The sequence below is a fragment of the Stomoxys calcitrans genome, chromosome 2, assembly GCF_963082655.1.
Source record: "Stomoxys calcitrans chromosome 2, idStoCalc2.1, whole genome shotgun sequence".
Lineage (NCBI taxonomy): Eukaryota > Metazoa > Arthropoda > Insecta > Diptera > Muscidae > Stomoxys > Stomoxys calcitrans.
This window is the reverse complement of record NC_081553.1, coordinates 49,720,166-49,732,603: the sequence shown is the minus strand read 5'-3', so window position 1 is coordinate 49,732,603 and position 12,438 is coordinate 49,720,166. Positions and strand designations below refer to the sequence as shown.

The 12,438-nt window shown below is 31.8% G+C and overlaps 1 protein-coding gene across 1 annotated transcript in view; it reads left to right on the top strand.

The window, feature by feature from the left end:
* LOC106091888 (choline O-acetyltransferase) overlaps positions 1-12,438 on the top strand; it is a 192,216-nt gene that overhangs the window by 65,248 nt on the left and 114,530 nt on the right. The gene's annotated exons all lie outside the window — the stretch shown is intronic.

The following is a 12,438-nucleotide window of genomic DNA, read 5'->3' as shown; positions in this document are numbered from 1 at the left end:
CCTGTCCAATATGGTCCGAATCGATCTATAGCTTCATACAGCGTCCATATAAACCGATCACCCGATTTTGCTTCTTGAGCCCCTAACAGGCGCAATTATTATCCCGATTAACTTATTGGGACTGAAATATTACACAATGACTTCTACAATGTTCAGCATTCAATTTATTAATGGTCCGAATCGGACTATGGCTTGATGTAGCTCCATTAGCATAACAGCTCTTATTCATTATTCTTTGTTTGCCTGAAAAGAAATACCGCACAAAGAAATCGACAAATAGGATCCATGGTGGAGGGTATCTGAGATTCGGCCGGCCGAACTTAGCACTCTCTTACTTGTTTCTTGTTCAAGGAGGATAAACCGCTACAAAAACCCTAGGGAAATCAAACTTTGTTTGTAAAGGCCTGGTAATGCTCTCGTCTTCATATCGTTAATGTAGGAAAACGTGTCAGCTGTTTTGTTTTGGCTAATGAATACGCATACAAACGATTACCAAATGTGTGTTGGCCGTAACCGTAAAGCAGAATTCAGTAAAAATAAAAGTGTACTTTCCGTTTCATGTCAGCTGATAAAATTTTAAGTTTGAGAAAGTTTTACAACCAAAAATTTTCATTGAGAAAACTGCTTTGTGGAATTTATTACAATTTATTGTAAATAGCTAAGGTTTAGGTTGAATGTGTAGCCCACCATGAATATGTGAATTCAATCGGTGTCCAGTCTACCCTGTGGTGAAAAAAGGAAATGAAAAAGTGAGAAAAATGTGACAAGAAGAAATTACAAGAAGAGAGTTGGGGGTAAGTGCCAATACGGCGCCGTTGTATGCGCTAATCCCGCCATGTATGAACTAATCTCAATGTACTACAACCCAAAGCCTTGAGGGCCGCCATATAGTATATTGCAAAAACTGAATATCTCCACCAAGAATTTCTTTTGCGTCTATCGTATTGACATAGAGCTCTACATGAAATGTTGTGTATATCGTAGTATAGCCCCGATTCAGTCCCTGTCTCCATCTTAGAGGTGCCTATGAAGACCAAGGTATTGTTCTCTACAAACACACTATTCGCTTCCTACTCCTCCCTCCCGGGAAAGTGAATCCCGAAATTCCAAGTAGTCTGAAACCCTCCTTAGTCGGCCCACCGCATTCACAGTGTCAGAAGGGCACTTTGTCTGTATAATGTCTCCTCTGGAATGCCAAGTTTCCTTAGCCTAATCGCAACCTTGAAGACACAGTTCGGAATATACACCTTGATATATTGCATACCTAACATTGTTATCAATCTCACGCCATCCCTGTTAAGATCCAACAGAAATTCGTTCACCATTATGCTCCAGCGAATTGGCGAGAACACCCCTCTCTGAAGTGTTTCCCTTATCACCCACTTTCTGACTACTCTACTTCCCAAGTCCGCAATAATAGTGCTGCCACGTAGCATACAGTCCGTCTACAGGAAGCGGTGACTGTCGACCCCCCTTCCCACAATCAGGAAGGCCGCCATTGCTGACTTCTTCAGTTAGAGAGATGTCTCGACTTGTCGCATCACTGCGTGAAGGGCCGTCTTCTGCGTCCTGCCCTTAATGTATGCACGTAGGGTCCTTTAGGTATGCCTGAAGTTCTCCGACGTCAGACCCCTCCTCATTTTCAAGACTTTTTTATACCCTTCAACATAGGATGGGGGGTATGCCACCTCGAAATATGTTATTGACATTTTAAGTCAATCTAGCCATGTCCGTCCATCTGTCGAAAGCACGCTAACATTCGAAGGAGGAAAGCTAGCCGCTTAAAATTTTAAACAAATACATCTTATAACAATGCTGGCAACATTTGTGAGGTACTATGCACATGTAATACTTCTCTCCAAAGAGGTGTCGCACTGCGGCGCGCCGTTCGGACTCGGCTATAAAAAGGAGACCCTCATTGATATGTGAGAAGTTTGCCCCTGTTCCTTAGTGGAATGTTCATGTGCAAAATTTGCATTTACATCTTATAAGTGTAGGTCGGATGGGATTGTAACATGCAAATTTTGCGGATGAACATTCCACTAAGGAACTGGGGCAAACTTCTCACATATCAATGAGTGCAGTCCGATGACTTCTACTCTCCTCTGGTAACTCAGTACTCCTGCGCCGGACAGAAGTAACCACCATAGGTGAGAGTTTGTTTTGGTCAGTTATTTCAGCTCACTACAGCAGTCCAGTATATCAAAAGAGTTGTGTTTTAGAGCTGGTAAAATATCGGAAACACTCGATACTATCGATATTTTATTTTTGATCTGAATATTGATTGATATTTTTCCTGTCGGCACTATCGGCAGAGTTTACTTTTTTGCAAACTTGAACAGAAATAAGCGTTCCGACACTGAATGTATCCTTTTAGATACTATACGCCTATAGAGGGCGCTATTTCCATTCGATTGGACTAACCTTTTGTGCAATGATTTATTTCATGACTTCCAATTGATTTCATTAAATTTAGGTTAATTCGGTCCGTGCTAATATTGCCTTTAAATAAAGCGATCACCTGATTATTACTCCTCCGTTTCGTTTGAAATACAATATAAAAAAAATTTTTTCCCTTCCTCATGCTGGCAACATTTGTAAGATATTATGCCATGTAAAACTTCTCTCCAAAGAGGTGTCGCACTGCGGCACGCCGTCCGGACTCTGCTATAAAAAAGAGGCTCCTTATCATTGAGCTTAAACTTGAATCGGACTGCACTCATTGATATGTAAGAAGTTTGCCCCGGTTCCTCAATGAAGTGTTCATGGGCAAAATTCGCATTTTTAGACGCGCGGTAACCAAATTATAACAAAGCTCGTATTAACTGTGAGGGGTTTGATTCGTATTAGAGGCTTTGGGCTGTTGTTTATGCTGTATTATAAAGTATTACTATAGAGTTTAAGAGGAATTGCTACCATTAAACTAAGTTATGCTGACGTTGCAATAGCAATACTTTGAATGGTACAGTTATTTCTCACTAACCTACCTAACTTCATTAAAAAAATATTTTTTTTATTAAATTAAAGCATTCGGTTCTATTATGGTTATATTTTGTAGTTAATGTCTTTCAGTATGTTGTTCTACGTACGTAGAACAATTTAAATAAATCATACGCACCAAGGGATAAACACAGAATTTTATTCATAAAAAACGATTTGGTCCTTATGACATATAAATGAAGGAAAAATTATTCCGCTCTAGTCTAGTGGACACTGAAAATAATTCCTAGAATTTAATTTCCCTAAGTGGTAATAGAAATTTTTGTTCCAAATTCCATATTGACAAAATGCTTCTTCATATTTAAATAACAATTTGCTAATAAATTCATTCCTCCGGCGAGATAAGGAACGAGAAATACCTCCTGTTTTTACATTGCAAACTTGAAACTCACAGAAGTCTTTATAAAAATTGAGCTCTAGAAATTTATGAAATTATTCAGGGCACAATGAGAACAACACTAAACGGAAATGAAATTTCTGAGAATTATGTGAAACAAATTTATTCGAAGAAATGAAAATCGGAAAGCTTTTCATACAAGATATTGTAGAACGAATATTTATGAGTTGAGCCGTAGAGATTTTTATTGAAATTTAAACACAAACATAAATGAAATTATATTCAGGATTAAATATGAAATAAGAAAAATTTCTGTGAAATTAACTGAAGGGGAATGGTATGGGAAGGGGAAGAAATATATAGGGAAAGGCATATAGATGCAGATGCAGCAAATGCTTTTTTTCTGTTTACACCTTGGTAAACGTATACGCAATATGATTATATTAATAATACTTATACGCAACCCCCAATGAAACTAAAAATACGCATACTAAATGGAATGGAAAGAGGAAGGGGAAAAATACGTAAGGAAAGACATATGGAAAGACTTATGGATACAGAGGGTGACAGCACGTATGAAAAATACACATCGTCTGTTAACATCTTAACCAGAAAAGGTAAGCGTATACGCAATATGATTATATTAATAATACTTATACGCAACCACCTATGAAACTATAAATGCCTATACCAAAGCAAATTTAGATTTTTAACTTTTGAGAGAACAAATCTAAAAAAAAACAAATTTACTTAAAAACTTTTTGATATATTTCAAAATAGTTTTCATTTAAAATCTCCGCCATACAACAAACTCAACTCTCCATGACTTATACATACGAGTATAACCCGTGAATTTTTCAAATCATGCCATATCTTTAGTTTAAGAATACCTAACTATCTTCACTCACCCTCCTTCTCTCATCCACCATCTGCATACTTTATCACATATCACAAAAGAAAAAAGTTATGTAAATTTCCCCCAAAAATGGAATCAGTAACAGAATCTCAAAAATTAAACAACATATTAAAATCAACTACATATAAAAAATCTTTTTTTGAATGAAAAAAAGACAAAGCTAAGTAACCAAAGAATTATAGAATTTAAGACCAACCAGAAATCGTATCATATCAATGAAAAGACAAAACCACGATATATCTAGCCATTAAGCCTTAGAATTAGCAAAAAAAAAGTAGAGGAAAATGCAGAGAAATTTACAATGATCACAAAGGCTTAGAGAGAAATTCCAAACACCAAATATATCATTGACATATCATAAGCACAAAAATTCTACAAAATTAACGGAAACCGGGTAAAAATAAAGAAAAACAACACAATTGTCCAATGGTTTTGGAATAAATCGTTTTTAAGGATAATTGAAAATTTCTCAGGATTTTTCACTAGCAAAAAAAGAAAAACAAACCTATTCTTATGTTGTTATTATGAAAATTTTTCATTTTTTACTGTGATTGCGGAGGGTTTAATAGGGTGGGAAATGTGTTGCATTACACTGATAATGAAGAAAATTTTTGAAAGCAAATATGTTGACAAGATATTATATCATTTATATTTATTGGTTCGAGGCCACAGTAGCGCAGAGGTTAGCATGTCCGCCTATGAAGCTGAATGCTTGGGTTCGAATCCCGGCGAGACCATTAGAAAAAATTTCAGCGGTGGTTTTCCCCTCCTAATGCTGGCAACATTTGTGAGGTACTATGCCATGTAAAACTTCTCTCCAAAGAGATGTCGCATTGCAGCACGCCGTTCGGACTCGGCGGTGTATAAATATGTTTAACAAAAAGTCCTAAAATTTTTTGAAAATGTTTTTGTAGTAAATTTGTATTTTATTATTGATATTTCATAAAAAAAATCAAATTTTCGATATAAATCAATTTTTTTTAAAACGTTTTTATTATGCAAATGCAAATTTTGCCAAGGAACATTCCACTTAGGAACAGAGGAAAACGTTTTTGGTATATTTTTATAAAAAACATTAAAATTTTTTTATAAAAAATTTTATGAATTTTAAAAAAAAAATTACACTTTTATAAAAAAATAATTTAAATTTTTTAAAAAAATATTGTTAAATTTTTTATAAAAATATTTCTAATTCTTTTATCAAATATTTTTAAATTTTATTTTTAAAAATTTTTAATTTTTTTATCAAATATTTTTAATTTTTTTTATACAAAATTTTTAAAGAAAACTTTGTAAATTGTAAAATTTTTAAAAATTTAAAATTTTTAAATAAGACTTTTATACAATTTTCCTATATAGGGAAATGAACAACATAAAGGTTTCCTATCAATAAAAAATTAAAAAAAAAAATTTTTACCAAATACCTTAGAATTTTATTTTAAATAAAAAAAAATTCTCAATTTCTCATCAAATCTTATTTTTATGAAAATATTCCCGTTCGTTCTATAGAAAATATTGTTGATTTATTTCAGTAAAAAAAAATTTACCTCTCTATTATTTTGTATTTTTTTTAATATTATGACTATAAAGTTTTCAAATATTGTTTCTAAACAAATTTTTATTTGTATATTCTGCTTAAATTAAGTTTTTATAAAATTGTCTAATACCAATTTTTAAAGGTTTCTATAAAAATATTTAAGATATCTGAAACGATTTTTATTGCATTTCTAAAATTTTTTTGTGTATTCTTTGTTCTTGCTTCTGCTGTTTTTCAAATTAAATTTTGTAAATTATTTATTAAAAAAAACTATTTTTTTAATTTGGATAATTATTAACCAATTTGGATATTTATCAAACAATTTTTTTAATAAGTGATTTTCTGTTATGAAAATGAGTAAAAAATTATTTTTTATGGAAACTTATTATTTTTCATAGTTATACATTTTCCTTTACTTGTAAGCGTTCAAGATCTTTTGTGTTTATTTATAAGTTGACATTACCTAAAAAAAATAATAATAAAATAAATTTTTATTTTTTTTTAATAATCTTTTTTTTTTTTTTGTTATAAAAGTTTATATATATATTTATAGATATTTTGTTAAACGTTTTTTATATATTAACTATTTTTGCTTCGAGAGCTTGTATCTCCAAAGAATATATTCGATGTCCTTATGACACATTTAGTTGTAGCATCGAGATGTGCTTTGTAGCTTCCTGCCTGTTTTTTGCAACTGCAATATTTCAGATACTCAAAGCCACCTTGGCGCAGAGGTTAGCATGTCCGCCTATGACGCCAAGCGCATGGGTTCAAATCCCGGCGTGAACATCGGAAAAATTATTAGCTGTGGTTATCCCTTTGCTAACGCTGGCTACATTTGTAAGGTATCGTGCGATGTTGAAACTTTTCTACCAAGTGGTATCGCTTTGCGCCGTTTGGACTCGGCATAAAAAGTAGGCCCCTATCATTGAGGTCAAACTTAAATGGGACTGCACTCATTGATATGAAAGAAGGTTTCTTAATGTTCATGTTCATAGGAATTTATTCGTAGTATTTTAGACAAAGGTAAATTGTCATCATTTTCTAAAAATATATTCAGAGAAATTTTATTGTGAGGGTACGCTCAAATTTAGTACCATTTATTGACTATGATTACTGTAATTACTATTTTGATTTTTTTTACATTTACATCAATTAAACATAAAACTTCTCGACAATTTCCCTCTACCTTCCCAAAGCAATCCAGTAATAAAGATTTTTTATCTTAACATAAGACACAACCAAGGTAACGATACATATCAGAGTCATATGACTCGCCTAGTAAAAATTACCAAAAAGTGATATTAAAACTATTGCTAATTAAGGATTACAGATTAATGCATATACATACATATATATCTAAAACTATACATAAAACGTATTTATAACTAAATATATACATATAATATTAAAATAAAAATATACATGTATTCTAGTCATATATACATAATTATAAATATATACAAAAAAACTTAGGCGTTTTATTATAACCTAACAAAGAACTGCACTGTATCAAAAATTTATTGCAAACTTGAGCTGAAAAAAACACTAACAAATTTACACTTTAGCTTCTATGAATAATAAATGTAAAAACACGACATGTATGTTGTATATAAAATAAATGTTTTGAAAGAAAATTAAAAAAATATAATAATTTTTTTATCTACATTCATCAACCTACCAATCAATTATAAGTTTTTTTTTTTTTTTGAAAATTTCAATGACTGTTCCAAATACACTGTGAATATTTCAAACTTGACTTAAAAAACATTTCAATCTTCAAAGGAAAGTCAAAAACAGTCTTAATTTTCAAAAAAAAAAAAATTTTAAATTCTATATCAATTATAATGATGTTAGCATGTGTGTACCTTGCATAAATAATTTATATTTAACAATAATATCAAATGTGAATTATTAATGTTTAACAAACATATCTAGAACACTTATTAATTATACATAAATAAATTACAAGAGAAATATTTTGTATTATATCAGACAGGCACTTTTTAAGAAACTGATTGGTTTTTTAGAGTTTAGTGTTTTTTATAGGAATTATTATTATTGAATATATATATTATTATTAAAAACATATAATTATTCAACTATAGTTGTTTTTATTTATTTATATATGTATGAAAACATATGTCTATTGAGATTATCACTGTACACCACAAACATATCAGAAAATACGGCCATTTATAATGAAGTTTTAACAACAAACATAAACGACTAACTACAAAAATATATTTTTTTATTTTATATAAAATATAATTTTTTCGATTTTTATTTTAATTAATAAAAAAGATTTTATTAATAATAGAAATAATATAGTTATGTGTGATATTTATTTTTCTATATTGTATTTTTGTTTTAATTTGATATATTGTTCCATTTTGGTTTTATATATAAACTTGTTCTCTAGTAAAAAAAGTTAAAAATTCGGCACAAATTTATCTAATTTTATCTAATTGGATATAATTTGATCCAATTATATCAATTTGTTTACTCGGGTTGTTTTTAAAAAGGAATAAAAGGTCCCAAATATCTCAAAATCAAGTATCTTTTTATACCCTACACCACTACTGTGGTACAGTGTATTATAAATTAGTGAATTAGTTTGTTACACCCAAAAGGAACAGACATAGAACCATTGATAAATATACCAATCGACTCAGAATTACTTTCTGATTCGATTTACCTATGCCCTATGGTTAGATTTGAATATAGCTCCCACATTTATGTTCGCCCGATTTGCAGTAATACTGCAATAATATGGTCATTTGTAAACCGATTTTCTCAAAATTTGGCAGGAACTATTTTCTTATAACTCCCGACATTACAGGTGAATTTCATAAAAATCGGTTTAGATTTGGATATAGCTCCCATATTTATATTCGCCCGATTTGCAGTAATACAACAATAAAATGACCATTTGTTGACCAATTCTCTTGAAATTGGGTAGGAAGGATTTTCTTATGACTCTCGACATTACTGGCGAATTTCATGGAAATCGATTCAGTATTAGTTATAGCTCCCATATATATGTTCGTCAGATTTTGGATAATTTGCAATAATGTTGTCATTTGTCACCCGTAGTTATAACAGTTTGAACATATTTTAGCTCGTCGAGGTCCATCAAAAATTGTTCAGACTTGGATATAGCTCCCACATAGTACTTATGGGGTAGGTGTAGGGTATTATACAGTCGGCACCGCCCGACTTTTGCCCTTCCTTATTGGTTTTGTTATACTTCATTGCCTGATCAATCTTTCCTTCGCTCTTCATTCAAACTTTACTTATGTGAGGAAAAGTTAGCACTGGGTGCTGGAGTACAGCTCACCGGGGGTTAGGTTCGGTACAAAAAATTATTTGATATTGGACTGAGATGGTGTAACACTTTTGAATTGGGTTTCATAGATTTTAAGAGGCCACCGTAGCGCAGAAGTTAGCATATCCGCCTATGACGCTGAACGCCTTGGTTCGAATCCTGGCGAGACCATCAGAAAAAATTTTTAACGGTGATTTTCCCCTCCTAATTCTGGCAACATTTCCGTAGTACTTTACCATGTAAAACGCCTCTCGAAAGATATGTCGCATCGGAGACCCCTTATCATTGAGCTTAAAACTTGAATCGGACTGCCCTCTTTGATATGTGAGATGTTTGCCCCAGTTCCTTAGTAGAATGTTCTTCGGCAAAATTTGCATTTGCATGATGAAGCCTTAAAGCTAGACGGTTAGGGATGTGTTTCATCTCGGGAGCACAGTCGCTAAGGAGCTCTGAGCTGGCACACCCTAATACACGATTGGGCAGTGGGGTTCAGCAGCTAGTAGGTATAAGAGGGTATTTCACCACTGGATTCAATTTGCGGCCGCGGTAGGTGACATTAGGCCACACTCTAATGCTCAGTAGGTCGCGCAGATTTGTCGCTAAGAGGCATACTCTAATATCTGGCGCTGTTTGGGATTACTTGCGGATACGACTCGAAGAGGAAAGAGGGCACTCCGTTGGTAGGCAATGAGATTCAGTAGAAGGGAGTCAGATGACTGACTAACAGGCGCACCCTAATACACGTTACTGTTTGGATTAACTGAAGTTCACGGCATGATGATGCAAAAGGTCACATCGTTGTGTAGCAAGATATTTGGGCACGAAAGCAAACGAAGCCTAGCCCTTATATACGGAATGATACATGGTTTGGTATATAGACCCAACAACTTCCTTGTTCGGATTCAATGGAAATGATGGCACGAGGCTAGAAAGCAATACTTTGACATAAAATGGGGTTTAAGGCGATATGGAGGGAGATTTGCAAGGGTGCACACCTTAATAAAGGGCATTGGGTTCAGATCAGATCAGATCTGTTAAGGCGGACATCCACTTTGTTACAAGATTTTAACTTATAATTGAGGAATATATATATTGAAATGAGATATAATAAAAACTTTTCTAAATTATATTTAGAGATGCTTTAAATTTTCAACTCGTTGAGGAAAAATTTTCTAGGCTGAACAATTATTTACTTAATATTAGGGAAACTTCAAATTTAATGGAGGTATACTGTATCTTCAATATTTTGTGTTTATGCGTCTGTCATTACCAAATTGCCACCATAGGGCAGAGGTTAGCATGTTCGCCTATGACGCTGAACGCCTGGGTTCGAATCCTGACAGGGACATGTGACAAATTGTCAGCGATGGTTATCCCCTCCTAATCCTGGTGACATTTGTGAGGAACTTTGCCAAGAAAAATCTTCTAACCAAAGAGTTGACGCTCTGCGGCATGCCGTTCGGACTTGGCTATAAAAACAAAGTCCCCTATCAATCAGTTCAAAATTGAATCGGACAGCACTCATTGATTTGTGATAAGCTTGCCCCAGTTTCTTAATGGAATGTTTATGGTCAAATTTGCATTTGCATTACCAAATTGCTCATAAAAAAGTTTTCTTAACATCAAAAACTTGTTAACTAAATCTAAGATTTCCCATTTTTCCAACTGCTTAAGAAAAAATTTCTCATGTTGGAATTTATTTTACTTATTATTATAGAATTTTTTTTATTAAATGGAGGCACAATAACGGCTTACCTTTGTGTTTTATTTTTGAAGACAAAAATCTTTAAAAATATCGTAAGAAATATTTTGATCTTTTGGCATTAACCTACTGAAATCGAGCATTTGAAGCTTATTCGGAACTAAATCGTAAAAAGTACGACTTTAATTCTAAAAATGGAATTTTTAAAGTTTCTGCTGCTTTATTATGCTTTTGGGGCACCATTATCACTGCTTATACAAGATTCCAATAGTTGATATACACACCTCATTAGCAGCATCTTCATCGCTTTATGCAATGAAAAAAAGTTTTAGTTAATAATATACTTTTGTGAAAGAGTTTTTACTTAATGTTAATAAATTTTTTCCGAAATGTAAGAAACATAAATTCCTATTCCTCCTTAAATCTTTTTAATAACGTGCAATGAATAATCGTATGTAACAATCACCATGCTTAAAACATACAATGGCGGTTCAATGTTATTTTGTTTTCCAAAAATAGATCTTAAATGGAACAATGCATTTGTTTAATTATATTATTTTTTTTATTAACTAATATTTTATTAATTTTATTAAAATATTATTTATTCTTTGTAATAACTTGTTTTTGCCTTAACATCAAACATAGAAACTCATATATTCTTATATACCAATGTATTATACTCGTACATTATTATGTAGCGACAACCATAATGTGTATACATAACAATTATATATATTATTATTATTATTTTTAAACAAATATAATACGACAAATGCATGGTATATGAAAAACAATTACAAAAAAAATCTCCCATCAAAAAGTTTCAATTAAACAAAAACCAAGAAATAAAAAAATAAAGTACAGAACAAAACCATATAAACATGAATAATAACAAATAATATAAAAAATATATATACATTTATAAAAGAATTATATATATATACACACTTGTAAATAATATAATATATAATATGAAAACATTACAACATAAATAGGTAGAAAGTTGAAAGTCAATGTAAACCAAGCTAAAAACCAAGTCAAATTGATGATATGAAATATGAGAGAAACTACTAACGAACAAAATGCTAATCCTCCAAACCCAAATAAAAGAAGCAATATTTTAAATTAGTTCAATAACATGAAATAAAATTAAATAACATTTTAAATGAAAACACATTCATAACACACAGTCATTAATATCAAGAAATATCATAGAGATAAATTTAGATGAAAAATTCCAAAAAAAAAGCTAAAATATTTTTTTATCCATAAACTTTTTTTATATATTCCTTTTATTTTTTTATATTTTGGCAAATATTTTAAAGTACCTTTACACTGGTAAATAATGATACTGCAAAACCATGCCGCAATGAAATCATTATTGTAATCAGGCATTGTTGAAAATATTTCGTGGTTGTTTTTGTAGACTCGCGTTGTCAATTTTATGCACCGACCAGTATAAGCTACGAACATCATCCATACAAAATTTGCCTAAAACACTAGAAGAAAAACTACATTTTCAAATCCTACACCAATAGTGTCATTATCGTCAGCAGGCGTTGTTGAAAATGTTGATAACGTGCGGTGAGATTTTGTGAACGCGGGATGTCAATATCAT